This window comes from Rhinolophus sinicus, chromosome 16, assembly GCF_057876585.1.
Source record: "Rhinolophus sinicus isolate RSI-liver-muscle chromosome 16, RSI-T2T, whole genome shotgun sequence".
NCBI classification, from domain to species: Eukaryota; Metazoa; Chordata; class Mammalia; order Chiroptera; family Rhinolophidae; genus Rhinolophus; species Rhinolophus sinicus.
This window is the reverse complement of record NC_142516.1, coordinates 166,842,240-166,868,462: the sequence shown is the minus strand read 5'-3', so window position 1 is coordinate 166,868,462 and position 26,223 is coordinate 166,842,240.

Genomic DNA, 26,223 nt, shown 5'->3' with positions numbered 1-26,223 from the left:
GTTGTATCTCCTTTGTCACAGTTTTCCTCAGCTTTTCTATTCCTGCTTTGAACTGTTGCCTCTTACCATCTATGTAACTTGTAATTTTTCAGTGCTCTCAATTCTGAAGCTTAGAAATGGGGTAATAATCATTCTACTTGATAGGAATGTAGTGAGTATTAAATAAGTTAATTTATTTAAAGCACTTAAAATAGTGCCTTGAACATGGTAAGCAACATGTAGTAAGTACTTTACAAGTTCTTTTTATTATGTTTTGGTTTTATTTTATAGACAACTTTTTTTTTTTTTTTTTTAATTCATACAGATATTTGGTCTCAATTTTATGTGCTTTGTGGCAACATTGTTTTGGTGAGTGGTTTTTGTTTTCCAATCTAACAGCTGGCTCTTGGGAACATACATACTCCTATGCAATAAATTAGATAAATCATTAAGTGGCCTAGTCAAGGAAAAACGTGAGCAAAAGTTAAAATGGAATACCGAAAATAGTCAGAAATATAAAATAAACTTGGAGACTCATAAAAGTATACTTTGCAAAATTCTATACAAACATATTTGAAAGAATCCATGAAATGTAGAATTATCTATGAAAATATATCTTATCTACATGAGGGCAGGAAGAGAGGGAAAACCTAAAACAACTAATAATAATGGAATAAACTGATAAAAATCAAGCCCCAAATGATTTCACAGGTAAATACAGAGGGTGCCAAAAACATGTATACACATTTTAAGAAAGGAAATAACTATAAAATGGTAATACTCAATATATACTGATAATAAAAGATAAATACAAGTCACCTTTGACTTCTGCAATTGTAAGAGGTGGGCAAAATGGTTACCATCAGCATCCAGACACTTCTGATTATGGTGAACTACTGCTTGAGCAATGTTGACCAAATTGTCCACTTGTATACATTTTTTTTTGGCAACCCTCAGGGAATAGATTATTCCTTTGCTCTTCTACTTTTTCAATAGCATAGTGAAGAAGGAAAGTCCTTATATTCCTTCATCTTTTTTACAGGAAAAGTATTGCTTTAATACTACACATGAAAATTACATACTTTTAATCACAAACACACACATATGTAAACACATCAGTTATATTAGCAACTATATCTACCGCCACCACCACCATTGAACAATCTTTAAAATTAAAGAATAGTCTATTTTTTAATTAAGATATAATTAACATATAATACTGTATTAGTTTTAGGTGTGCAGCATAATGATTTGACATATGCATACGTTATGACATGATTACCACAGTAATTCTAGTTAACATGCATTACCACACATAGATATACATTTTTTTCTTGTGATAAGAACTGTTAAGGTCTCTATTAGAAACCATCAAATATATAATACAGTATCGTTAACTGGGGTCACCATACTGTACATTATATCCCCAGGGCTTACGTATCTTATAACTGGAAGTTTGTGCTTTTGGACCACCCATACCTGTCTCTCCCTACCCCAACTCCTGGCACCTGCCAATATGTTATCTGTGTCTATGAATTTAGTGGGATTGTTTTGTTTGTTATGTTTTTTTTGTTTTAGAGTCCACATATAATTGCTATCATATGGTATTTGTTTTGTTTTTTTCTGACTTTTTCTACTTAGCATAATACCTTCAAGGTCCATCCATGGTGTGGCAAATGACAGGATTTCCTTCTTTTTAGGGCTGAATAATATTCCATTGTATGTATATACTACATTTTCTTTATCCACTTATCCGTTGATAGACACTTAGATTGTGTCCATGTCTTATCTACTATAAATAATGCTGCCATGAACATGGGGTGCAACTATCTCTTCGAGACAATGATTTTATTTTCTTCTGATATATACCCAGAAGTGAGATTGCTGGATCATACTGTACTTATATCTTTAATTTTTTGAGGTACGTGTATACTGTTTCCTACAGTGGCTGCACTACAGAATAATCTTAGGTATAGCATTCATCACATACATTAAAAGAAGAATGCTACACCAAAAATTGGGGTTTATACCAGTAGTCCAATGATGTTTTTAATATTTAAAGTTATGTTAATATAAATTACCATATTAATCAGGTATAAATCCTATAGTCACCTCAACAGATTCTCGCAAAAGCATTTGATGAAACAATTTCTATCCTGCCTAAAATCAGCAGGAATAGTTAGATATTTCTCCTTGATGAGTGTGTGTTACAGATACATGAAACATATGTATACATATCACAAATATATATATCTCCATATGTGTGTGTGTGTATGTATACCTTCTTTATATTTCTACATATGTATAGATCAAACAAAAGCCTTTATGCTTAATGGTGAATAGTTAGGTGACATTTCTATGAAATTATGACAAGTAATGTATGCTTTCATCACTGCTATAATTTCATATTTCTCTGGAATTATGAGCTAATGTTAATGGACAAGAGTGAAATAGGTAGAAATGTTAGAAAGTTAAGTTAAAAGCATCATTATATACAAGTAATGTGTTCGAATAATTTAAGAGCATCAACTGAAAATCTATTAGAAACAAGAGAACACAATAATAGTTCTAGTCACAAATACACATACGCACACCCATACAAATTATATTAATTATATTAAAAATTGGAACAAAAACACCTAAGGAAAAAACTGAACAAGAAATGTTTACATGTTAAATAAAGAAAACCTTGAACATCTAATCATTTATTAAATAATTGGAAAGATGTACTTTGTTCATAGAAGAGAAATTGAATACTATGAAAATTGTAAAAAGGCAATTCTCAATTTTGTTTATAAATTCAATGAGGCCTCAGCTAAAAATAAACCTCAAGACTAAAAAAAAAAGAGAAAATTATGCAAATTACATTTGTAAAAATAAAATATAAGACTGGCTGTATTATAGCTTATGTGCTGTTGAGTCGGCTCCACTCCTGACCCTGTGAATGAGCGATGTCCACGGTGTCCTGTCCTCAACAGCCCTGCTCGGCTCCTGTAGACTCACACCTATGGCTTCTTCTGTGGAGTCAATACATCTTGTATTTGTTCTTCCTCTTTTCCTGCTGCCGTCTAGCTTTTCCAGCAGTATTGTCTTTTCCAAAGAACCCTGCATTCTCATGATGGACCAGAAGTAGGACAGCTTTAGTTTTGTCTTTTTGCCTCCAGCTATGATTCAGGCTTAACTCTCTCTAGGACTCACCTGCTATAAAAGTTTCCAAAAGGCAAAAAATGATGAGGGACCAACAGAAATAATTATAATGCTAAATTAATTAATTAAAGCTTTGTTTTTATACTGTAGACTAGATAGACGTATGCAAATGCACCACAATTTGGTATTCCAGGAATAGAATTAAACATAATTTACGATAAAGTCAAATCAGTGAGAGAATTACCCACCCATCCCAACCACCCAATTCTGTGCTTGTCCATATTATGTTTCACTTTTTTCTTTCCTCTTACCCACTTCATCGTATGTCATGGTCATTGCTTTTAAAAGTAATGCTCATTCTAACACTGATTTAAATTCCCTCAGCAATCAACAATATATATTTTCTCATTTTATCACATCATTAAAGCATTAATGTTTCCTACTGCACAAAGGCTGAGGGAGGCAGGAAAGGGAGAAGTGGACTAAGGAGAAGCGAGGGAGCCAGCCTCACGCCTGGAAATGTGGGATGACTGGGCACAGGGCTTTAAATGGTTTGCGGCTTTGAATTTGGTTCCTATTCTGTAACAAAGGTGTGTATGACCTATTCTGCTCTGTATGACAGTTCTTATAGAGAGGCAGTTCAGGAGAGCCTGGAACAGTGGTGGAAAATGAAAACCACAGATGTACATACTGATTTTCACTTCTAAAATTTCTAAGCTAACAATTTGAAAAGTTTTCTTCTTCTTGGGAATTATTTCTAGAAATAAGTGAATACTTACAAAAATTCATCTTATTTTTGTTTTGAGGATAGTTTCAGTCATTAAATTAAGCTCATGTGCACGTACTAAATTTTATATGAAATCTCATAATGCAATCTCATGTTAACTTATTCACTAATTATAAAATAAAATTGCTTGAATAATTATCCAACTCATATTTTATTAGTACTTAATTAAAGATATTGCTTAATTAATCATGGTATGTTGCAGTACTAGTGAACCAGAAAGTTATAATAAACCATATAATGACAGAAAATTATTAGGTAGAGCAGTTCAGTTTTGTGGATATTTTAGCCAAATTTATAAATAGATTACATCATTTTCACATGTTTTTTTGGGCTTCGTATTAACCTTTCTAAATGAATTTCTGCCATGGGTATAGTGTATTCATAAAGGTGGCTTTCATCGACAGCCTAAAGCAGGTGTCAACATGCCCTGTGGGTTTTTTCATAAATCCAATTTTTAGATCTGATGTCAATAGTGGTTTAGAAATAAATTGAGAAAATGATTGACAAAAAGTCATAAATTGAATAACCACAGGGACTTGGGTTTAGGGGCCGCAGGAGGCGTTGCGACTTACTGAATTACAACCTTAAGCAGAATTAAACAGTTCCTTCTTTTGTATTTTCCTGCCAGTCAAAAGCATGACTTTGCAATCCACACTGCAGCCCAGAATGAAATGGTTGTCTTTGCTTCCAATGCGATTCTTCCCTGATCTTTTTAAGCACCCTGGGGCCCATGGGCTGGTGTGGTAACAGAAAAGTAATATATTAAGCTGACTGTGTATACAGTGGTGACAAAACTTATTCTAGGTTTATCTAGGTCATTGACTTATTCACTTATAACTTACATAAGCAAACAGATTCCTTAGGAAAATAAGTGGATCAAACGAGCAAAAGAGAAGATCAAATATTCTAGTTAAAAATTTACAAATTCGGCCTTGCTATGTAATTTTTCATGAAGAAAAACATTATTTATAAAGTTATGGTCACTGACCTGGAATGTCGGGGACTGGAATAGTTTTCTTTAAGTTCCAATTCAATATATGAACCTCAGGAAGGACAAAAACCCTATCTGTTTAATTCCTCTCCAGAAGAGGGAAGTCTGTCTCCCCCTGCAAACTTCCGGGAATTAGGGGAGAAGTGAATTTATACTGAGCCCTTTGGACTGTTCTACTCTATTCTCTTCCAGTTGACAAGGCATGAGGAAAGCACGTCGAAGACATGAGGGAAGAGGCCCAGAATAGAAAACACTTAGAAAAGTATAGAACTTAGGCTTCTCTCAGCAACTCCATGCTTGGTTGATTTTCAGTATTAATTTTGATTTACACGAGGTATGACTTATGTACCTGCAAATGAAAAATGATGAATGTTTTACAACATTATTAGACATTGAACAAGCAGCATGTTGCTGGCCCAGTATCCACTGTATCATCTCTGCAAGGACTCCTTGGCAACTCTTTCACCTAATTAGCACAGCACTTCACAGTTCTATTCACGGCTGTAATGTTCACTGCAAGCTTCCTTCATTTTCCCTTTATCCCCATGGCTTTTTCTTTTCTTCAAGGAGTAAATTATGTTTACTGAAATACCTAGGATTTGCTAGAAAATGATACACAGTCAATATAGCCTTGCCATCCTCTGGAGCCAGGATTGGTCTGTACATTGAAAGCAAAAGAGCAAATACAGATGGGCAACAAGAAAAATAAAAGTTTGACACAACAGGTTTCTCAGAGTTTACCAGACCTTTTTAGATATTTTTGTAGAGAGATGGGTTGAGAGGTGTATCGAGGTCACCAAGACTTGAACCTCGAGAGCTCTTGTATTTCCTGGGATTCTAGAATTAGTCTTACCATGCAGACATTCCTTAAGTAGGGGTAACAACAGAAGTACAGTTTTATTTGATCCTCTTTTTTTTTTTAAATTGGAACTTTTATTGAGATTATTGTACAAGAAGTTGTGAAGAATACAGCGAGATTGCCTGTATCTGTCACCAGATTCTCCCCTATGGTGACATTTTACAAAACTATAGAACACATGACAACCAGGATATTGGAATTTATACAGTCTACTGTTCTTATTTATATTTCTGTAATTTAGCATGTACTCATCTGTATATAGTTCTATACGGTTTTATCATATGTGTAGGTTCATGTATCTACCACCACAGTCAAAATATTAAATAGTTTCATTGCCACAAGGCTCCCTACACCCACTTCCCTCAATATTCCCTCCCCTCAAACTCTTGGCAACCACTAAGCTGTTCAATAATTTCTGAAATTGTGTTGCTTCAAAAATGTTAAATAATTAGAACCATATAGCATGTTACTTTTGGAGATTTGGCTTTTTCTCCCCACCCATTATACGAATACTTCCCGGGAGATTCATCCAAGTTGTTGTCCAGGCCACGAACTGTTAGAAGGACTCCTCATGGATCCTTGCCATGGACTTCCCTGGTGTTTGCCACAGGATCTCCAATGGGTCCAGGGGAGAAATGGGCCTCCCTGAGCTGCCTTCTGATGCTAGGACAGGGGTCAGAAAGGCCAAGTCTGGATGGACTGCTTCTTTTGGGAGGGGTAAATGACACACCCGACTGCTGAGTTGTTCTTCCAGTTTTGAAATCCTAAACCAGTTCAAGTTTTCCTTACCAGGAGACATTCCTGTTGGTTGCCTTTTGCCTTATTTCTAGGTTTTCTAGTTGCACTGAGTGGGGAAGAGCGGGGGAATTGGGTCAATAGCATCTTGTCCAGAGCAGGAGTGCCTGTGGTGGTTTGCGTTTTTCTATTTATCTACTCAGCCCCCACCCCATGAATATACATTGTCTCTCCTATTTTGTAAGTTCACATGTATTTGTAACATTTGAAGGAAACTTTGGATCCATTCTGGTTCACTCTAGCCCTCTATTGGACCTTGAATACAAGGGTTACGGTGCCTTTACTATAAATATAGAATATACAACTAAAATTGACTTAAACAATGAAGAAAATATAGACTTAGAAGTTAGGGGTTACAGATTTCGCTAATTCAGTGAGATTCCAGCTTAGAATCTTGGAAATTCTCTTGGGTTTTTGATGATCATGACAAGAGGATGGTTGCAGCCTCAGGAATATCATCTATGACAACTTCCAAAGTTAGGGAGGCACAGGTGCCTGCTTTTGTGTCCATAAAGGGATACTTTCCTCAAAGCCCTTCAATACATTCTCTCTTATGTCTTATTGGCTAGGGATATGTCACATGCAAATTTGCTGACAGTGGGATTGGAGTTACTATAATTGTCTTGGAGTAATTAACATTTGCTTTGTGGTTTGGGAAAGATTTAATAAATAAACCACACTGGTGTCTAATTTCCAAACAATATCAGAATTCCATTTGGAAGGAAGTGGGTCGTAGTGGTTGTGGTTAGGCCATACTAGACTAATTTAGTGTTACTTGTCTTATTTTAATCATAAAGCCTGATCAGATCTTTGAGCTATAAACTGGTAGAGGTTAGGTAGAAATTAGGACTGAAAAGGATAAGATGCCAAGATAAACTGATTCATTTATAGAGTTCGTCCCTAAGCTGTAAAATTCTGTTCCTAGGAAAGGAATTGGGTTTTAGGCCTGATGGTCAATGTTTCAGTCAAGCTTGTAGTCACAACTAATAACTGGGTTACCAGGGTAGTAAGATAGCCTAGGAAAGTACAAACAATGGCCCAGGAGTCAAACAGGAAACCAGATGTCATCCAAGTCATGTTAGGCTTCAGAGGCTGCTGATGGGTTATTTGAGTCTGATATGAATTGACTTGAAAACTGGACAGGTCTAACTCTGTAAACACAGGTGATCAGTGATGTTTGTGGGAAGGAAAAGGCAGGGGCTCCCAATGAAAAATCTGGCCATCGAGGTTTATTTGCTGTCCTAAGCTTCAGTACCTCAGCAATGTGCTTTTTCAATTCTGGAAAATATATGTCATTGAGAAATATTTCAAGTCTTTATTTTAATTTCTTAGAACACTGATTCAATTAAATGGCATAGAATTATTGAAAGCTAGGTTCATTGAGTAAAGCACTTCTTGATATTATTTAGAAAATTATCCAAGATCTGGATTAGGGCACTGACACTGGGATAGAAAATAAAATTAATTGGTTGAGTTATTAAATATTAATGCATGCATGCATTAATTAAAAAAAAAAATTATGTGCCGGATTCTATTCTAGGTATTGACGGGACAAGTCTCTATCCTGAGAGAGCATACATTTGATTGAAAATTTACTAATTAGATGCTAGGCTCTAATCAAACATGAAGATGCAAAGATAAATGTTCTCTAACTTCAAGCAGCTTAGTCTAGAAGTCAAAATAGGACAGATTACTTACCTATCCTGCTTATAATTGAATTCTAAGGAACCAGCAGAGACACTGGCACATAACTGATGCTTAAAACCCTTATTTGCATCAATGAATATATTAGCACCCAACTACAATATTGCATCATGCTGCTGTGCTAAAAGTGTGAAGGGAGTATTAGGGTAGTGAGGATACTTGGAAGGTTAATTATGCTTTCTGTGGAAATGCAGGGCAGGTAAAGGAAAGCCACAGAAGGAATGACATTTGAACTGAAACTTGAAGGATAAGCAGAATGCACAAAGGTGTAAACTTACATTGGAGCCTTGGGAGATGGTGAGAAATGTGTACGTAACAGCAACCTATGGTGGATAATGAGTGGGTAATGGCTGGAGATGACCTTGGAAAGGTAGGATGGAGTGATTTGGGGAAGTCTTGAACATACCCCTTTAAGAGGTTTATACTTTACTTTTTGGGTAATGGAAAAACACCAATTGCATTTAAGTATATGAACTGTATGATCATGTATGATTTATAGAACAGACTCTCTGGCAGCATTGTGGAGGATGGGTTGGAGACAACCACAAGCCAGGGATTAAATCAATATAGGCCATTCCAGTAACCCAAATAAAAATGCTGAGAGTCAGGGTTAGGGTATTGACCTTGGGAATGGTAAGGCATTTTATGGGCGTTGAAAGATATTTTAGAAGTAGAATTAATGAGACTTGATGATTGATTGTGTATTTATGGTGATAAAGGAGATGGGGAATCAATTTTTCCTCTGTGGTTTTTGGTTTGGGGAATCGCGGAGACAGTATTGTGGTTAACTAATCAAGGGAAAGTGTTTTGGGGAAAGGATTAAGATAAGCTCTGTCACTGGAAATATTGGGGCACAGGCAGAAAAACTGACATATAAGACAAACATTAATAGGGCATTAATCACTTGAGGTAACTAAGTTTAGTTTTTATTTTTTAATTTTTGTCAAAGTATAACATTCACAAGTCATAGGAGATCAGAACGATGAATTTGCACAGTGACACACCTACATAAACCTTCACCTAGGTTAAGGACTAGAACATGATTAGCACCTGCAAATTAATAAATATGATAGTCTGATAATCAACATACCTATCAGTCCTAAAATAGGTGAAACCTTTACAAAAAAAAAAGAACTTTGAATGTCTATTTCTCTCTGAGTCTATTTATCTCATCTCATGAAATGGCTACATTTTTTTTCCCCAATATATGAGAACTATGTTTGACCCATTTTGTAGACTCTATGATAATAAAACTCAAAAGACATCTCAAAGAGGTAAGTAGTTAACATCCAGAGTAGCTGAATCTGAGCTACAAGAGGCCTACATGACTACAATAGGAAAGCATTCCGTAGAATATCAAGGAGCTGAGGACAGAACAAATAGGGTTTTGAGATAAATTAAATAGTGCTTTTCAATTGAAAGTCATTAGTGCAGAAGCTCTGAATTATAGGCATTGATTTTCTTCTCCTTTCTTGGGCAATAACTATAACTAATATTTATTGACCTCTTACTGTGTGCTAGGGACAGTTCTGTGGTCTTTATAGGTATTAAATAATTTAAACCTTACTATTACTATCCTCAGATGAGGTGCCTGATGCGAAAAGCTGCTGTGCAATTTGCCTGAAGTCACAGCTAGGAAGTTGTGGAACAGAACAGGGCTTTGCTCATGAGCACTTGGAAGCAGAGCCAGGGCCTAGTATTCCCTGCACTGGTGCTAACCTCTATGGAGTAAGCAATAGCGTGAGAAGCAGCAGCAACTTGTATAATTAGTGATGGATAATAATGTTCCCATGCAACTGCTAATTCTATGGCATAAGTGGCAAAGGGTCTGAAGGAATAATTTAATCAAGAGGCAGTATAATGGTATGTAAACATAGAAAGAAGATTTAACTTCTATTTATTCACACATTTAATATTCATTTATTGAACACTTGGTGCAAATCAGATAATGTACTTGCTCAGAATTCTGCGTCTTAGAAGCCTTAGAAAAAAGCAAGCATATCAGCAAATGATTACAATTTGATAAAGGATCTTATAACAGAGTTGATGGCAGCTTGGAACGGGAAGTGTTGCTTCCTGCCTGGAAGTTTAGCAGCTCTCTATGGAGAAAACATTTGAATTGCCTCTTGAAGGATAAGCAGAAATTTGTCAGTTAAGGTAGGGGAAGTCTTTCTTAGAGTATAACAGGCACAGGGTTGAGAAAAACCTGGCTAGAGGGGAAAAAGGAAAGGCTGGAAAGGCAGGCAGAAGGGAGATAAAATGATTTTGTAAATCAGGCTAACCCTGGATTTATTTCTTTTTTCTCGTATTCAGTAGATTTCAAACTTGTTTGACCCTGAAAGTAAGAAATTCTAAACAAACTGTAACTAAACAATTATTTAATTGTAATCAAAACAAAAGTTTCCTGAACTGTTTTCTTCACTAGTATTGTCTTATTTTTCATCTTCCTTTTATTCCTTCCCTTTCCTTTTTCTATCTTCTAGTCTTTTCTATACTTCATCAAAAAAACCTTGTTACGATGCACTAAATTGTTTTATTGATTCAGCAAGAGATCACTGCCTATAGTGAAAAAGCATATTTGAAATGACTTACCATACTGATGTTTTAGAAAAATCACTCTTGACTTTAGGGTAAGGGTTAGCGAAAGATGACCATATTGGCCAGATGTGAGGTTCAGAGCCAGTGAAGAACGATTCAGAAAATCTAGGCAGGAAATGACACGAGTTTAGACTGAGAAATTAGACTAGAGAGAATAATTGCCATTATAATTATAACAAAAGAAATCGTCTCAGACTTAGAGATAGTTAGATATGGTGTTTGAGAGAGAAGAAGAAATCCAGAACTACACATGGGAGAGTTTATATACTTTTAGAGTTTATGAAAACTTAGTAAATTCCTTTCCAGCTTCAGAGTGCTCCTTCCCCCCAAAAACATCAAAATGACCCATTCTTTATACGTCAATTTTTTTCTATCTAGAATCCTGATTAAATGATCCTGCTCAAGGAATGTTTTTTTTTGTGTGTTTTTTTTATGACCTCATGACAGGCACTTAATTTTTCCTCAAGCACTTCAAAGAAATTTCCTGTCTAGTAGATTATGTACAGAATCCCATTAGGGCATAATTTGGAAAAGAATAAATGTTTGACCCCTGTAAAATTCTACATAAAAAGAAATAGAAGAAAATAAGTCTCTGTCCTTAATGTACTCTGAAGTTGAAAAAAATATTCTGATGATTTAGGGAAGAAGTGCGTTAGCTCTTTAATGAGGATGTATTAAAGGATGTATTACTGTTTGGAAGCAGTTACTGTGTGGTAGTGGGAAGAATTAGGTGGCGTAAAACTGCAAACACAGTTTTTTCCAGTTTCTGTGGGTGATGAATTCATAGGCACCTTTGATGCATCCATTCAGGACCTCTCACAAGAGTGTAATCCAGGTGTGGGCTGGGGCTGTGTTTCCACTCGGGCCATGTGGGCAGATGCTCCAAACTGATTCGGTGGTTGTTAGCCAGGTTCGGGTTCTCACACGTTGAACTGAGGGCCTCACTAGTTGTTGAACTGGTAGTTGCTAGAGGTTCCCTCAGTCCCTTCCTACATGGGCCTCTCCATAGGGTAATTTACAAGATGGCACCTGAGTGAGAGAAAGAAAGAGCAAGCAAGATGGAAGTACAATCTCTTTCAATCTAATATGGTGTTTCCCCAAAAATAAGACCTAGCCGGACAATCAGCTCTAATGCGTCTTTTGGAGCAAAAATTCATGTAAGACCCAGTCTTATATGATATAAGAAAATAAGACCGGGTCTTTTATTAATTTTTTGCTCCAAAAGATGTATTAGAGCTGATTGTCTGGCTAGGTCTTTTTTTTCGGGGTATCGCAGTGTTGGAACTAATAGCTCATCTCTTTTGTCCCATTCTATTCATTACAAGTCAGTCACTTGGTTTTGGTCCAGCTCACCCTCAAGGCGTGGGGATTACACAAGGTCATGAACACCAGGAGGCCATGGCAGAGGCTGCCTACCACAGTATTTTTAGGAAAAGGGACAAAGATTGGTCATAAACATATTCTCTTATATTTTTACAAATGTAGGTACATGAAAATTTTGTGCTTTTTTTGAATATCATTATGATATTTTTTAAAGAAAAGAAATAGGTTTTCAAGCTTTTTGATCAGTTGGCAATGCAGAAAAATTTGGCGAAAACAGAAAAATAAATTTGGAATGAATCAGGAGACCTGAGTGCTACCTTGAGACCTAACATTAACAAAAATTCATGATCTGCTTCTGCAAAGCCCATAAACTCTGTGTGCTTCAGTTTTATTATCTATAAAATCAAAGGGTACTTTCCATCAAGGATGTTCAAGCTTTTTTAACTACAACCCACAGAACAAAATTTATTTTACATGGGGACCAGCCTGGTACACACATATATAGAACCAGTTCACAGATAATTGAAACACAAGTTTCTAGAAACAAGATTTCCTCTTATTAAATACAAAGCTCTCTGGCAATTTTCTTTATATTCTATTCCATTTAAATACTTAATTCTATTTAACAAAAAAATTATGAGATGACCCAGCTAAAATTTTTATTACCTTCTAATGAATTTCAATTCTCCGTGTGAAAGCATGATTTCTACAGCTACTTCTAAAACTGCAAGACTAATCTAGGGTTATTGGGTATATCTGTGAAGACGATGAAAAGAGAAAGGTGAACATTTTTTCTACCCTTTAAGTACCACGTTACCCGGTTCAGAGTTTATTAGCAGGGCTGTCTTTTTCTCTGCTATAACCAAAGTGTATGTACAGTAGTAGTCTCCCCTTACCTGCAGGTTTGCTTTCCATTGTTTCCATTACACATGGTCAACTGTGGCCCAAAAATATTAAATGAACAATTCTAGAAATAAACATCTCATGAGTTTTAGATTGCACATCATTCTGAGTAGCAAGATGAAATCTCGCACTGCCCACTCTGTCCCACCTGGGATGTAAATCATCCCTTTGTCCAGTGTATTCACGCTGTACACACTAACTGCCCATTCATCACTTAGCAGCCATCTCAGTTATCAGAAAGAGAGACTATATTCACATAACTTATTTACAGTACATTGTTATAATTGTTCTTATTTTATTATTAGTTATTACCTCTTACTGTGCCTAATTTATAAACTGAACTTTATCATAGGTATGTATGTATAGGAAAAAGCGTAGTATACATGACGATTAGTACTATTCAGTTTCAGGCATCCACTGGTGGGGGAAGTCTTGGAATGTACCCCCCCAGATAAGGGGGGGCTACTATACATAATTTTAGTAAGAAGGTCATGGGTAGCTATTTCACAGAGCTAATGACTACATGGGACAAATAGCCCCTGGCTTTGCCGCAGGCTATTAACTCTCCCCCAAATTCTTAATTCCCCCAAAATGACCTTCTTTTCTTAGTCTGCTAGGTTCAAGGAGCCATGATTCTGTCACACGTGTTGTGCTTTGCTCTCTGCTGCATTATCATTTACTGGCTCATCCCTGTGCATGTAGTATAGTTGGTGTGATGTACAATGCTAACTTCCTGAGGAATTGCCACACAAAGAGGAATTTTACCCCGATGAGGAAATTTAATCTTTACTGCTATTGAGCGTCTATGAAGTGTGTGGCAGTGCACAAGGCACTGCTTCTAAAAATTGTCACCAAAGTGTAAACAATGGAAAGACAGCATAAAATTTGTGGCTGAAAGTCAAATTTCTTAGATATTTTTTGTTTTAGCTTAGATATTCATATGAATTTTGAACTCCAGGATATGTGCTTATTTTAATATCTAATCAATATTTTAGATTATTTATGAGTCACCTTACTCTAACTATCCTCACTCCTTAATCTTAGAATAAAATTTATGTTCCAGGAGGCAGCACCATGATTTTCTCTGGCTCAGAGCAAAGTACTCTGAGAATTTTTGAGAAGCATGAGACACATCTTGTTTGTTTTGTTTTGATATAGTCCTCATAACAACCCTAGGAAATATGTTTTGTTGTCCTGGTTTGTCACATGACAAATAAGAAGCTTCAGAAACTTATACATTTGGTAAATAACAGCATTTGAACTTAAAACCAGGCTTGTCTCCACAGCTCTTGCTTGCCTTACCATGTCATTACACATTTAAATCATTATGATATGAGGAAGAGTCCACATAATTCTAAGATATCCACTGCAGACATTTCAACGGTTCTGTACATTTCCAGTGTAAATACTTTGTATCCTGGAAGAGAAGATGTGGTAAGTGTGGAAGTTAAAACATATATTTCTTCAAGAAGCAATTAATGTATCTGAAATTCCCTGTTTTATAAAGTAAGGTTCAGGAGAGATCTAGAAGACCATTGTGTAGATGAAATATTTGGGTTCATATGATATTAATCAAGTTGTAGGAATTAGATTGAATCACTGGTTTGTTGGGAACAAGGATTGGATTCTGATAGTGTTTTAGCCAGAGATTCTGGGTTTCCACATTTTCTCTTCGCCAATTTTCTCTACCCAAGCTGAATTTTTGAATTTCCTCATAATCTAATTGTTTGTGAAGCCAGAATGCATAGAGATGCTTAAAAAAAAAAAAAAAAAAAAAAAAAAAAAATGGTGGGGGGTTGGGGGAGGGAAGAGAGAGAGAGATCACACCAAAAGAAATTCTGACTTTACTTACTCTTTCATTTGCTGGCAGGCCTCTCAGTGATTATAATGGGGTATAAGTCCACCAGCTACATTAAAAATACAAATCTAGAAATTAAAGTGAGCGCAGAAAAATTACTGGCCCTAATTTCCTTTCATCCAAATAATTTCCATACTCACCTGAACACTCTCAAGGTTTGTACTTTGACTTTGGACTTCCCAGCTTCCAGACTGTGAGAAATAAATGTTTGTTGTTTAAGCCACCAGTCTGTGGTGTTTTTGTTTTAATAGTCCAAACTGACTAAGCAAGAGATAACCATTATCCTTATTTGGGATAACCATTCCCTTGTTTTACAGCTTTAGACCCCATGTATAAATCATTGAAAAATAGTTTTGTTGTTCTTTTGATTTGAACTTCATAAAATATTTATTTCTCTGTGACTTGCATCGTTTCTCAACATCATATCTGAGATCCATGGTGATATAAACAGCATTCCAAATAAATGTAGCACGCAGCTAGATTTTATTTTTTCATGCTGTATAGTATTCCATGTGGCATGTAGCTTTAATTTATTTCCCATTTCTATATTGTGATTTCCTATAGCCTGTAGCAGTATTTCGTTTACTTCGATTTCTAAACAGATTTCCACATAGCACATAGCTGTAGTTCATTTATTTACATTTCTATACACTGTTCCATGTAGCGTGTAGCTGTAGTTCATATGTTTTCTTTGCTGTAGAGTATTTCATGTGTGAGCTTTCAACAATTTCTACTTTTAATGAACATCTTGTTTGTTGCCAGTTTATAGTTTTTATGAAGGATGTTGCTAAGAAAATTGTTGTATGTATCTCCCGTTGCTCAGTGTCTACGGGTTTCTCTGGGGCCATATACCTAGACGTGGAACTATTAGGTCACAGGGATATGTAAATTCAATATTATTAGAAAACACCTGGTTTCCCAAGTGGCTATTGATTTACCTTTCAACCTATTTTATATGAGAATTCACATTGCTTTACATTGTTTTATTATTTTACTCTTTTGTATTTATATTTTTTTACAATGAGTATGTATTATATTTACCATCAGAAAGGGGTTTATCTTAATTTCAAAAAAATTAACATTATGATATTGTCATTTAAATATACATATTTAATGAGTTTTTAATCCTTTGAAACTGATGTGATTGATTTTACTGACGGTTAACTGTAACTTAAAAATATCCTTAATAGCTGTTAGCAAAATGAATGGAAAACAAGTAATCTCCCAATTCTCAAGTGAAATGATCACTTTGTGTACCTGGTATATTCACATGAAGTACAGAATACTTAGCAGAAAGTCCCAGATAAATAACAGACAAGGAGAAAGATGTGAATTCCATTATCTGAGTTGAGAATAGTAAAGAAATTTACTTTTTTTTTTTTTTCTGTAATAAAACTGCTACTATGAGTCAACTGTGGAGAATTCTTGAATTGTAAGATAAATGGCTGTGATTTTTATAGAGTGTTGGTATTTAAACAGAAGCATGAACTATCAACAGGGCTTGAGAAAATAAAGGTCTTGTTCTCTCCAGAGATCACTGTCTCACTTTGGGAAGTGGTCTCTTTCTGAAATGTGTACAGCTTTCCTGGTGCTCTGGCTGCACTGCGACCAGAAAAGTCCTGGAATTTACAGCAGCAAAAACAATTTCCATCAGACAGGCATGACACAATTAGGAGGAACAATAGTTTGCCTGGGAAAATATCTCCTTACCTTGTGATCTAATACATATAACAAATACATTAGATTTAGCAGTAGTTACTTATAATATGAAACAGAACTTTCATGTAAATGTTCTCTTATTGTATTTGAAGTACTTAAAACTTGTTTTACATATATCTATTATGTAGATGTGTGGACTACACTTTTAAATTAGATATCCTATCAGGTAAATTTTTATGACAAGCTCTCAATAAATCAATATACACATGTATGTTACTAGATTCTTAATTAATACAATTAGATAGTATAAAACGTACATGAAATAGAAATTTAATTTCCAAAGATTGGAAAAATTAGTAAACATTAATTTAAAAATCATTTTATTTTCTTTAATACTGTAAAACACTGTTGCACTACTTACATACAGCTAAAACTAGAGCAAAATAACTGAAACATGGCTTTTTTTTCAAATCTCTGTTTAGCACTTCATGATACAATAATTTAAGTTCTAGTTCTAGGTGATGTTTATTTTGATCTAGATTTTAAGGCTGTTACAGCTGAAAATTTTATTTCAAAAATATGCACAGTACTAAACGAGTCTTCCAAATAATAAAACATATTTTTCAATCTCATCCCCAATTTTCCAAAGCATTTGTTGAAAATAGGGCTATTAAATGTAAATTTTTCTTAACGTTAAATAGACTACATGCTACTTTTTTAATAGTTTTAACTAGTAGATTCATGCTTTATTGAAAATCTTTATTTGGAAGCTATTAAAACATATTAGAAAGCCCATTTTCAAATTTTTCAATTTTACAAATATGAAAGTTTTGAGTAATTTATTTGTATCATTTTCAATGACAAAATCCTATACAGAAGGAAATATTTTTAAACATCACTTTCTAAAATTTTATTTTTATAGCATGAATTTCCTTTTTAAAAAGCAGATATTTTGTGACACTGTTAAAAAATATTTATTTTATAAACACAGATTAAGTATGTTAACTTTTTCCCATAAATATTTTCAAGGTAACATGGCTGATGACTGCATCAGATTAAAAGTCACCAAAGTTGACACTGATCTTTTGTAAAAGAAAAATACACAACTCATCCTTTAATTAATAACTGTGAGATAGCCAGTGAATCTCTAGATGTTTCAAAAGATTTGTGTCTGTGTGTCTGTGTTTGTGTAATATATATATATATACACATACATATATATGTATATATGTATATATGTATATATATGTATATATGTATATATATATTCATACATATATATGTATATGTGTATGTATGTATGTGTGTGTGTGTATATATACATATATATATTCCCTCACCGTGCCATTAAATATTGAAAGAATTTCTCCATATTTTAAAAAAAACCTCCCCTTTGGTGATGCAAAGCTAGAGCCATGACCTAAAGCAAGGGTCCCACTGTAACACAGTTTCAAGGTAATGAATGGTAATTCATTAGGTATTACAGGTGATTGGAGTGCAACAGAGGCTCTGATTGACATCTTGTAGCAGTTTATTTGCTCTGTTTGCTTCTGGTTTCAATTCTTTGCTGTAACAGCTTGTCTATGAATGAGGCAATGAATGAATTTCACAAGCAGGGCTATCTGAGTTCTTCATGCAGATCCTATTCCAGTCACAGGCCCCTATCTTTAGTGTCTCACACACAAAAAGTAGTTCTTTGTATGTTTCATTACTGAAATAGCACATTGCAAATACCTTAAGCTGAGACATACTGTAATCCATAGTTTCATCCAAAAAAACAAGTCTCCCACAATGTGTGATTTGTGAGCTGTTCCTCCAGTCTTTGGCAGTATTTTCTATCTCCCAGCAGTATTTACTGGGGAAAAAAAAGATATTAAACTGTCTCTGTTGTTTTCAGTGCATCATTGCAATCCGTTTTACTCTTGCAGGAAGGAGAGTTTCCTCATTAGTACGTGGCACTTGGTTTTCACAGTGAAAACCTTCGGAGACCTCTAAACACTTGCCATAAGTTTTAATAGAGAAATTTGATAAAGTACTGTACTGCATATGACATGACTTAGAACGTGACAGTTTTAAGGGTTGTTATCTTTGTTCATTTTTATGTGATACTAACATGATGGTGGCTTTATACTATCACTAATATCTTAAGGCACAGAATGTACTTAGATTGAGATTAATTTATTAAATATGTACATATATACACATATTCCAAATATTATTCGATTATTTTGAATTATCATATGGTAATTGCTTCCAAGGTGTAATATGAATGAAGACCCTGTATAAGGAGTAGGAGGTGTCAGGTCTACCATTTAATTATTTGGATAATTTATATTAGCTGCAACCTGTGCTTTCTTCCCAAGAATCTTTCACAGGTATCTGTCCATTGTGTGATGGTTACCTTCCGTTAGTTTTGTTAAAATTGAATGACATAATTATGAATCCACTTAACTGGGCCCAAACAAACCACAATTAGTTGTAATAACACTTAAAGAAAAGAGATGATGAAACACCTATTCAATATAGAAAAGTTTGAAGACTAAAGAAAACTATAAAGAAGGAAGCTAAAAGGCCCATAATCTGAGCACTCAGAGAGAATCTCTGTGGTGAATTTTGTGAATCAACTTCTACATCTGAAGCTATGCACATACCTATGTCAATACATATTCATATAGATATATTTATAATACATATATATTTATAAACAGATTAAAGAGTCATACTGTACTTGTTGTTTTGTAAGTGGTTTTCCTTTTAAAACAGTGCATACATTCTAGTAGTAAGATTTTTTTTGTAAGTTATTCTTCTCCCTGTAAGTCAGTCCCCACTTACATCATTTCTAAGCAACTGCCTCAGTCTTGCTATCTTGTATAAATGCAAATCAAGTTACTAGGCTCCAGGAGAGTCTAGTTTAATTTTGCGGTTAGGTCAGAATTTACAGAAAGGCATGCAGAGGGCATGTCATGACAAATTAATTACGGTTTCTTTTTTATTAAAACACAAGAGAAACATTTTATTGATCTTTGTACATTCTTATGGCATGGGACCGTCTATTCATGATTACAAAAGGTCTAGTAATTCAATAAAGTATTTTTAATCTGGATAAGGAGTGAAATGTTTTTGATGTTTTAGGGCAATTAGGCTTGAGTTCCTTCCTCACTCAGCTCCCTCAGAAAAGTTTTGGAGTTATCTTCTGAAGTCATTGCACAAAAATAAGCCTAAGGATGACATGAGACAAAGCTCTGCATACCTGAGTAAATGACAAGAACAAGTGGCAATCTGAAGGAAAAGTATTTACTGACAAGTGTAATGACAAGAAGTGAACTAATTCTAGTAGTGCTGGAGCAGTTACAGTGAATGATAAACTCATGTCTTGCTATCTTGTATGAATGCAAATCAAGTTACTAGGCTCCATAAGTGTCTAGCTTAATTTTGCAATTAGATCAGATCCGATTTTTAGGTTGAAAATTTTACCTCCCTTATAGATGTAAAATATATCTTTATTTCTAAACCCAACTCATTAATAAAAGGATTAGAAACACATGGTAAGATGAGGAGCACTCTTACTATGGGAACTGAGTGAAATGAGGACAGAATTAGCAAACAGTAGTTGAAGGAGCCTCTTCTCTGTATGACTGAGGAACCTGACATTTTTATAATCTCTCGCTGTATAAAAGTTTGTTTTTGTTTTTTTACTTGCAAAAAGGAAGGTCTAATATTTTCCAATTGCAAACATAAACAGGGACTAAAAATTTGCTTAATAACTTTAAAATATAAATATAGGGTGCCATTTAATTGCTAGTGATGTGCTTTATAATTTGAATATGTAATACTTGATGGAAGGGCATGAAACCAACTATATTGATTTCTCTAGCATGATAATTTGAAAGCAGAAATAAAGACGAATAATACACCTCATTTAGCTTGTTGGAGAATTTGAACTAGGCTAAGTTTGCATTACCTTACAATGTGACTCAGTGTGCCAAGAAACCGGTAACACTTTGGGGAAACACAATTCTTCCCAATTTTGGTGACTTTTTCTGCTATTATAAACTGGCCACTTAAAACCCTCCACCTTGACTAGCTAGCAAACAGTGAGGCACTGATGACAAAATGTCATCAAATTGTTACTTTAAATATTTGTATCTAAGGTCAAATTCTTCATTCTCAGAAAACATAGTGAAAGAGTCAATGACCATTTATAGCAATAACTGCCTTTGCTTTACCAACATTGCCAGAAAACTAGAAAAATGAAGATGTGTGAACCTGATAAGGGTGCGAAATTTCACAGGATGATAGAGAAGGGAGAAATGTTACTCTTTAATTCCTCCCCAGAAGAGAATTCTGAGTAAAACATCGCTCTTCTGCTTCTTCCTTTCATCTGTTTTTAAATCTCAGTGAGAACAGACATCCCTGTTTTCTATCTCACCACAAGTTCGGGACCAGTGTCAGGGTCCCTAATGAAATCCCATAACCTGGAAGGGCCTCCAGTGAGAATAGCATCTCTTATGCATTTCCCCTGAATTTCTCTATAAGAGCAGTAAGCTTTTCTTGGCCTAATAATAAGATGTATCTAATACTGAATTAAGAAGGGATGTTCTGATAATGTCACCCCTCTGTTAAATGAGCAATTACCTCACAAAAGTGAGTCAAAACATTGCTCGTGCTGGTGGGGTCCACATGCTTGAAAATATGTAGGCGACAAAGATGGAGACCATTTCATTTACCCAATTCCTCGCAGTGAGATTGTATATGTGACTGCAAGGGGTGTCCTGATGAGCAACTTGAACCAAGGGGATGATTAAATAACAGACGGTTCCTAAATGGTCTTCTTAAGGATAGTCCCTGCAAGCACTAGGTTTGCAGACAAGTTTGGAGCAATGCTTAATTGCTTGTGACAGTCTTGGAAAGACTGAGCACTAGATCTGGAAAGATTATTAAAATAGACTCCCTGTTGATAGCCAAAGCAAGGATATCAGGTTAAAGAGACATTTTTAATTAAGAAATCGGGCTCTGTAGGGTACATGGCATAAAACCCACCTAGTTTCCCTCAATTTAATCTTAGGGATCTACCTGCATCACTCCTATTTGTACCAGTGCAGTGCTTTTGGTGTCAGTTGATAATTTCGGGTGTTTTTGAAAGACTTTGAAGCCCTGTGTATTGGTGGGCAAAGAGAAACAAAGCAGAAACAACATGTGGAGAAAAGCCCATTGATAGATCCCAGAAACGAGCCTAGTGAGTCAGGGGTGGGGTACATGAACTTGGGACACACAGCAGTAGGAGGAAACTTCTCTGTTCTTATTTTCTGGGCACTTGCAGATCATTTTAATTCTTTTCAGTTTCTCCATCTGCTGACATTTTGGAAACCAAAGCCAAAAGCAATATATCACATCAGCAGCTTCAGGCTTAAGGCTGTTTCAAACCAAAATTGATTTTTTAAATCTTTAATCAAGTGGGAATGGCATGTTGTGAATATTTCTAGGGAGTAAATTTACTAGTGCTTTAAAATTAGCCCAACATAGATATTTTGTGGAAGTTTGGTTTCATTTCAATCCTTGGTCCAAACAAAATAAAACAGCACTGTATGTAATTTAGAATCAAAATGAAACATAGAAGAGAGCAGACATTCATCATAAGATCTTTTATTAAAATCCCTGATGTTTGGTCCTGATCTGTAATCAGATCCTACATGGGCAGGTTACCATTACGTTGAAGGAACAGAAAGTAAAAGCTTTGAAGAAACAAACAAATTGAAAAACAAGGAGGAAAATGTAAGATGCCATGATTTTCCTTCAATGAAAAAGCTGTAGTATTGATAGAACTGATTTCACATGAAAACTGAGAAAAGGTTCCTTGAATTGTTCCACGTTTGACTTCTTGAGTTCATCAGCATCCCCACCGTGCAGTGATGAGTACTTCCCCTAGATTGGTCTGCTCTCTCCTGCATCACCAGTGGTGACCTCTCTACAGGCATTTCCTACGGGAGAAGTTAATGGCAGGCTAGTTTAAGGGCCCTGGGCTTTGCCTTGGGCTTTTAACTAGCATCTCGTTAACTGGCAGGAAATGTGTTTCCTTTCTGTAGCTTACTTTTATATATTCTTAACAGAACAGAAAGTACCTTGGCTGAGGTAGACAACTGTTATACTTTCAGAGAGTCTCATTTGTAAATAACCCTGTAATGAGTAATAGGAAGCGATCCAGCTGGTTGTAAAAAGATACACGTTTAATGGGCAACTCCTGGTGGACTAATAGTTTTGCTTGAAAAAACATTGTACCTGCAGGACACAGTGCTCTGGTTTTTGTTCTGAACATAATGAGTCTGCATTCAAACAGAGATGTACACAGATCTCTCTGGGAATTATAAACCTTAAAATATACAAGAGAAAAAAATTTTTAAAAACAAATCTGGATCATTTTTCTCCCTAGAGTACATTCTACTATCTGAGCATCATTCTTTCCTAAGGTTCAGTAACTTCCAGGTGCAAAGTAGAACCATTTTCATATAGAATGTAATACCCTTTAACATTTTACACCTGGTCCACACAGCTTATGAACATACTGTGGGTATTGCCTCTGTTGCCATCATTGGCCATTAACACTCTGTCTTTTTCTGACACTGAAATGGTACATCTAATAGAGTAGTTTATGGCATTTACTTTGTCAAAATTTGATTCCTGTTTAACTTGGTGGCCTAATGTTTTATCTTTTTAATTTTATTTAATTTTTATTTTTTACTATAGTTGGACAAAAATTTCTGGGGCACTCACCACAGTGCTAGATTTATTCCATATACATCTACTACCCACTGACGCTAGGTGCCATGTCAAACTTACCATTTTATCCCCTGGACATAGCGTGGTACCTGGCTTTGGCTGCTATAGCGCAGTAGCTAAACTTATATGTTCTGAAGTCAGAATGGCAGAAACTTGTGCTCACTGATTTGGGTAAATTACTTAACCTTGGGCCTTAGTTTTCTCATTTGTAAATTTTGGAAAATAGCAATATACACCTCAAGATGGTATGAGCCTCAAGTGAGATAACCCATTATAAGTACCCGATGTATTTCCTGGCTTATTTTTGTCATAAAAAAATGTTAAATTTATTATTTATAGTAGGTGTTTAAAGTATTAGAGTTCTCCAGAGAAACAGAACCAACAAGATGTGTATGTATGTATACTGGAGGTGCCAAAAAAATGTATACACATGACTTGTATTCATCTTTTGTTATCGTTATATATTATTACAATTTTAATACAGTTTTTACCTTTCTTAAAATGTGTATACATCTTTTTTGGCACCGTGTGTGTGTGTGTGTGTGTGTGTGTGTGTGTGTTGAGAGAGAGAGAGAGAGAGATTTCTTTTGATTTCTTTTAAGGAATTGGCTTACCATGGTTATGAAGGCTTGGCCAGTCCAAAATCTGATGGCGTAGGCTGGAGACTCAGGGAATAGCTGAAGTTTGAGTCCAACGGCAGTCTTCTGACAAAATCCCTTACTGTTTGGGGAAGTCAGTCTTTGTTCTTTTAAGGCCTTCAACTGACTGGGTAAGGCCCAACACATTATGGAGAATAATCTGCTTAACTCAAAGGCCACCAATTTAAATGGTAATCATATCCCTCCAAAACACCTTCATAGAAAATCTGGTGTTTGACCAACTATCTGGGCACTGTGGCCCAGCTAAGTTGACATAAAATTAGCTATCACACTTAGTAATCAGTTGAATGAAATTAATGAGCTGCTCAGATAGGAAGCTCAGTATTCTATGACAGTGTCTAGGACATGTCCCATTCCTAATACTGCTGGGAATATCAGAAATAGGGATCTCCTGTGACTTAATACTTCTGTGAGGTTCTCAGCCTCTAAATCCCAATCTTTTGGCCTGTGTCCTCTCTACCCTATGACTTAGGATATGTTCTTGGTTGGCATTCCTATGGACCTTTGTTTCATTCTCCTTATGCAGCTCTCTGGCTCTCTCAGCCTTTCCTGGGCTGTAGTTGTAGCTATCGTCTCTACCCTTTCAAGAGCCGCAGGTAGATGCATCTTCTATGGGGGAATGCAATCATGTGACTAACTCCACAGATTAATCTGAAAACAGCAACATACATACCCACAGCACTAGTCATGCTACTATAAACAGTTGTGCAGTGTGGAAATTTCTACACAAAAGTCCCTCATCAAGGGGGCATGCCAGACTGAAGTCCAGCTCATGCAGCTCAGTCCTGGAAAGCATAATGTCCACAATGGAAGGACAATATTTTACTTCACTTGAACTCTACTCACTGCATAGCCATGTCTTCCTAGAGGAGGTATCTTCCTAGAGGAGGCAACATTACATGAAACCCAACACATAAGTGAAGTTGTTTTGTCATAAACACCTTTCCTCCATGATTTGGCTTTTTGAGGGGATAACATGAAGGTCTTTTTCCCTTCCTCTGTCCATAACCCTTTCCTTTCCCATCCCCCCTCCTCTGTCACCTAACAACAGTGGTTCTCAGTGAAAGGAGTCATGACTTCAAACGTTAGCTTATGCTTTCCTTCTTCAGTGTGTACTACCATGTACATTATTGAATTTATTCCTTTCATCTCTGTATTGTGAGGTGTTTCCATTTTATAGGTGTTTCCAAAATTCATAATTATGCAAGTATCTGACTTAACCAAGACATAGGAAGTGATAAGGACAGGCCTGGCCTTCTGACATTTTATTCCAGGGTTTCTCAACTTCAGCACTCTTTGACATCTTAGTCCAGATAATTATTTGTTTGGGGGACTGTCCTGCACATTGTTAGGTATTTAGCAGCATCCGTGGCCTCAATCCACTAAATTCCAGTAGCACCCTCCTAAGTTGTGGCAGTCCAAAACATTTCCACATATTACCAAATGCCTGAAAAGAAAAAGCACCTCTGGGTGAGAGCTACTATTTTATTTGGTACTCATTTCTTATACACCATAGATGTCTATTATGTTAGTTTTCTAGCACTGTTGTAATGCAGTGCCACAGACTGGGTGGCTTAAACAACAGAGATTGATTGTGTCACAGTTCTGGAGTCTAGAGGTCCAAAATCAAGGTGTCAGCAGGGTTGTTTCCTTTTGAGGATGGGAGGGAAGAATTTGTTCTAGCCATTCTCCTTAGCTTGCAGATGTCTGTCTTCTCTTTATGTCTTTTCACATTGTATTCACTATCTATGTGTATCTCTTTGTCCAAATTTCCCCTTTTTATGAGGACACCAATCATATTGGATTAGAGCCCATCCTAATGATCTCCTTTTAATTTGACCACATCTGTAAAGATCCTATCTTCAAATAAGGTCACATTTTGAGGCACTGTGGGTTAGGACTTGAACATGTGAATTTGGGTGGGGGTAGCACAATTCAACCCATAATAGTTCTAAGAGTGTTTATTTAAAAACAATTTTTACTTACCAACTTACCCCCTATCTACTTCCAAGGAGATACTATGTGACTGGAATAAATTAGTACCTTACCTTACACCTGAAGGTAATGCAACGTTTGAATGACCGTACAAAAAGCAAATGATATCTTAAAATGTAGTAAGAATCAAGTAACTAAAAGTCAATACACATAATATAAAGCAAGTGTATTCTAGGGCAGTTAAGTTGAAAA